The sequence below is a fragment of the Montipora foliosa genome, chromosome 10, assembly GCF_036669935.1.
Source record: "Montipora foliosa isolate CH-2021 chromosome 10, ASM3666993v2, whole genome shotgun sequence".
Lineage (NCBI taxonomy): Eukaryota > Metazoa > Cnidaria > Anthozoa > Scleractinia > Acroporidae > Montipora > Montipora foliosa.
In genome coordinates this window covers 3,735,201-3,740,200 of record NC_090878.1, presented here as the reverse complement: position 1 = coordinate 3,740,200, position 5,000 = coordinate 3,735,201, and the positions used below count along the sequence as shown (strand labels likewise).

At 41.5% G+C, this 5,000-nt stretch overlaps 1 long non-coding RNA gene across 1 annotated transcript; it reads right to left on the bottom strand.

Moving 5' to 3' along the window:
* Positions 1-1,457: 1,457 nt before the first annotated feature.
* On the bottom strand, positions 1,458-2,260 carry LOC137974278 (uncharacterized). The gene is made up of 2 exons (XR_011117412.1): positions 2,130-2,260; positions 1,458-1,727 (listed from the first exon to the last, which is right to left on the bottom strand). It is a non-coding gene; the product is annotated as an uncharacterized lncRNA (long non-coding RNA).
* Positions 2,261-5,000: the final 2,740 nt, after the last annotated feature.

The following is a 5,000-nucleotide window of genomic DNA, read 5'->3' as shown; positions in this document are numbered from 1 at the left end:
AAGACTTTGGAGAGTTTTCGTACACACCTTTACATAGAGTGTGCATCATATTAACGGTTACGTAAGGCGGCATGAAACTGTCAGATAATGACTCATACACCCGATATACAGGGGACCACCCGGTCAAGATGCGCCGGTGGATATGAGGCCCCCTTACGCGGATATGGGCCCACCCCCCTTGAAAATAAGCGTTCTCCTCTGAGTCTTTTTCTCAAAGATTTATGCTTTATAGTATCGGTCAGTTTCCCCAATCCAAAATCTAACTCTGCCTCCATAAACAATTAAATAAGCTGTATTCGGGGGTTCATATCCGCTAGCGTATTTCTACCAAGACTGTCCAACTTTAACGGACGATGGTCAAATTCGCTTGGACACCGGCCTTTGAACAACTGACAGCCATTTCGAACCCGAAAATCTTTCGAGGTCATTGAGATACAACCCCCTGTTGTATCCTGCTCATCGACAGAACACTAACTAATGATGCAAGGCTGGCTGTACGGCTGTGAGGAATGTAATTTCGTTCAGGCACGTCCTGACTTCTTCAGGGAGTTACCCTTCAAATCCAGTAGTGTAGCAGCTCTCATAACCTGCTATTGTCTATTCTTTGGTATTGCAAGCATCTTTTATTGCTTTCAAGTCTAAGGGCCCTTTCTTTCATTTTGTCAGAACTGGTCGGTCTGACCCGCCAGTTTGCAGAGAAAATGCAAATATTGAAGGAACACTTGCGTAATAATCCCTCCTCGCATTCTTCTGGAAGTATATATCATCCTCGAAGTGTGTTAATTTTAAAGCGTTGTAGAGTAAGTCCTTCCAAATGCCCAGTCTGGCCGGTCAGTTCTTTCAAACGGAAAGCGTCCCATTAAAGTCATTGTTTCAATTATGTAGTCTTCCGTTTCACATAATACGTTACGAGAACAGCTACATCACACTTCAAATCTAAAATTCGCGCATCGCCGCATCGCGGAAACGGATCGTCCTTCCCTCTAATTCACAGGAGTTCTTAGGTCAAGAGATTTAATAAAAACTATTGAAAAACTTCTAAGAAAACAAAATTATTTACGCAGAAAGTTGAAAATGCTACTTTGAATGTATATAGAACATAAATCATTCGCGTCTTAAGAGAACGAAATCATAACCGAGAGGAAAATGGCCTCTTGAGACGAACGTTCATATCACAGGAAGATCCGTACATGCAAGTACGCTGTAAGCAAGTGAAGTCTTTATTTCAAGAGGGTTGTACTAAATACCCCAAAGGGTAATGAGCGTGTGTCTTTAAAACAGGAGACCCCCATGTAGGTACACTGGAGGATAAAACGAGATTAGGGACGCAAGCAAAACTTGTGCGCAGAAGTGGTTGTTCCCGTTTGGTTTTGGGCTAGCGTTTGCGTTTGCTCCATGAGAGCGCTCTAAAATGAATAGAATACGAAGCAAACACTAAGGAAAGCACAACACAAATGCACAGTACACGCTGGATTTTTTTTACACCAAATCGATGTTACAAGTCACAACAAAAAAGGAAAAAAGAAAACGAAACATTTTCAGACAGACAGTTCATAAAACTCTTATTTTATTTTTTCGACATCCTCATTAATTCAGTTCCTCGTTTGGTCCCGCTTGGCCTTTACCGTTGTCGAAATTGCCAGTGTTCTCAGAGATATCACACAAGTTTATTTCTTCATTCGTTTCCGCCGTGACTTTCCAGGTCTTACATTCTTTCTCTTCTTACCCTGTAAAGGAACAAAGATTAACATCTTTTGTTGTTCTCGAGTTGGCTTAGTCTATTATGCTGTACAAAGTAGTTCTAACTTTTGAGTCTGTGGGTGAAATCCTAAAGTGTGACCATTCAAATGGAAGCTACTGAGCATTATTTTACTGTGGTGCTGTCTATTATGCTGTACAAGGTGGTTCTATCTTTTGAGTCTGTGGGTGAAATCCTAAAGTGTGACCATTCAAATGAAAGCTACTGAGCAGTACTTTCATGTTGTGATGTTTATTATCATATGCTGTACAAGGTGGTTCTATCTTTTGAGTCTGTGGGTGAAATCCTAACTTGTGACCATTCAAATGAAAGCTACTGAGTAATTTTTCCTGTGATGTCATTCACTACAGCATCAATAACTTTTTCTTACCATCTTTCCGGCTTTTGTCCTTGGCATCTTACTGTGTTTGGCAGAATTAAAAGAACTCACATTTGAAAAACGTTGCGTTGTATTTCGTTTCATGCCATTCTTTTTTCCTCCAAGACCAAACTTTGCATCCTATTAAAAAAAATAACAATTCTATCAATGCATCTTCTGTAAATGATTCTCCATGAAAGTAATACAATGAATGACATTATATTATACTTGAGATAACATCTAAAACTAGTGAGAACAATAATCTTGAAATCTCAAATTAAAAATCACATAAATAAATAATCTATTAATAAATTATTGATACTAGTAGTAGTAGTGGCATCCTCGTCTCGAAGAGGCGATGGTTAGCGCTGAAGATTTGGGCTCGATCTTGTATGACTTTGTAGCCCGATCCTGGAGTGGCAGTCTCTGTTGCAGGTGGCGCAGACGTGCCTTGTGGAAACACGCACAGAGGCTGTGTGCTCTTTTCTCGCCACTCTCTTGCATGTAGCCTGGACTTGTTCGTTTCCACCTTTGAAACCCCCGCTTTGACACTTTGCCGCCATGCATCTCGGTGTTTGGCGATGTCCTCCCATGCACTGGTGTCGATTAGTGCAGATCGCAAGTCTCGCTTGATGACCCCCTTGTAGCGCAGCAGCGGTCGACCTGCACGACGGATGCCCTCCCGCAGTTCTCCATAAAGGATTTCTCTTGGCAGGCGGTTAGGCTCCATGCAATATGCATGGCCGAGCCATCAAAGGCGTTGCTGAATGAACAGTGATGGCATGTTCAGTGAGCCAACGTGCTCCAGGACCTTGGTGTTGGTGACTCTGTCCTGCCACCTGATGTGCAGCAGGCGCCGAAGGCAGCGGAGGTGGAATCAGTTGAGTCGCCGCTCTTGTCTGGCATAGGTCGTCCACGACTCGCTGCCATAAAGGAGAGTCGACAGTACACAAGCTTGGTAGACGTACATCTTGGTCCTTTCGCCCAACAGGTCATTGCCTCAAAATCGCTTGTTGAGTTTGGCCATGACAGCAGCTGCTTTGGCGATCCTGCAGCTGATCTCAGCATCGAGCAAAGTCGTGCTTGACACGGTGGAGCCCAAGTAGGTGAAGGTGTCCACAACCTCCAGCTCTGTGTTGTCGATGGTGAAGACTGGGTGGGACTCTGCATATGACATGTATTTTGAAAGATGAAAATTCCTTTGATGATGTGATGAAGACACCATAATAATACTTTACTTGCCTTGCCTAAGAATGGAATGGTATGAGGTTAAAACAACGCACAGGGCACCCAATAGACTGCAGGCTACCCAAACTCCGTCACGCGATAGAACTCGTCAATACATTTCCAACAATATATAATATTATGGGCTAACTTCACTTTTGACCTTTAGGGTTCACTTGCAAGGGCGGGTAAATCCACTGAAAGTTTTACAAATCCGGGGGGAGTTGTGCCCAAAAAACCGGGTTTTTCAATGGTATAGGTGCCTTACTTGGCAAGGTGGGGCAAAACGGACCCCATAGCAGGATGCCCCCTTGGAGCATGTTCCTGGCGTGGTCCGGGGAGCAGCTCCCATCAGGGGGGAGCTAGGACCGGAAAACCACCTGTCTTCTAGAACGTGGGGACTTCCCTGGGAGAGCTAAGGTGGCGCCGACTCCATGGTTAGGTTCCCCCCTCAATCAACAACAGTAATGATGAAAACGTTAGCGCATCAAAACTTGATTTCCACCATTTCGAAACTTGTCGATCCCTCAAATTTGCCCATCATATAGATGTCAATAGCACGCGACTGACTAACCGCAATCAAATAACCATAAATCTACGATCTGAATTCAGCAACGAAAATAGTTTATTCACACCACACGTAAATAGAAAACAACAAATTAGTAGGACTTAAATGATGTACAATGCCCCTAGAAAATAATTATAAGCTAATCTAGGTGGAAAATAAAGACTTATGTATAACAAAGGAAAACTGAAGCCGATTCAGGGCGGCACAAATATAAGAAGAAAAGACAGGCAACACATAAACACAAACAACAACGCATAGCTCTAGACGAGATCACTTGAAATAAGAAAATGGAGAGAAGAAAGATTAAGCATAAATAATAATAATAATGATGACTTTACTAACGTGACAAATGAAGTCGAACCGGGGAGAATATCTACTGTTAATAGGGGACACCCAACTAAAATCTCTAACTAAATAGAAACAATACAAATACAATTAAGTTGCCATGCATCTAAAGAATACAAATAACTACAATTAAAATTAATAAAATCATGAATTACATAAGTAACACCCAAAAATTAATATGCCGTAATGATAAATTTGCAAAACCAAAGCGGATTTTATGTAGACTCTAATACTGTGTATTTAAGCTAAGAAATCAAGTGAACTTTCCAACGGAGTCAACTTCTCGTCATTAGTATTTGATTTCCTCCAAAATCTCTCGAGTAATTAAGCCGCGACATAGTTATCTTTAAAAAGGACCACAGACGAATAGAAACTACGCAAATAGGTAAATAACACTCTACAAAAAAAGGCCTGCAAACGGAACTAGAAGTCCAAAATACACTCTAGCAAGTCCAACCTCTATCATTTCGAGAAATCAAAACTCAAAACCCTTTATTTTTATTTCAATACTCTAATAATTTTACAGACATGATCAAATAACTGAAAGAAAGGCATTTAGACCAAATTGTATTTTCGATTTCTCCCACAAAAAACTGCCCGGTAAATAACCTACTATAGTACGCGACTCCAACAATAGCGCTCCAATAAATCTGCTTTTACGATCCGAAATACGCCAGAAAACCGCTAAAAACGCTTTGATTTCAATTTTATGCTCATTCCTCAGTAAGGGCACTTAAAAGAATGGC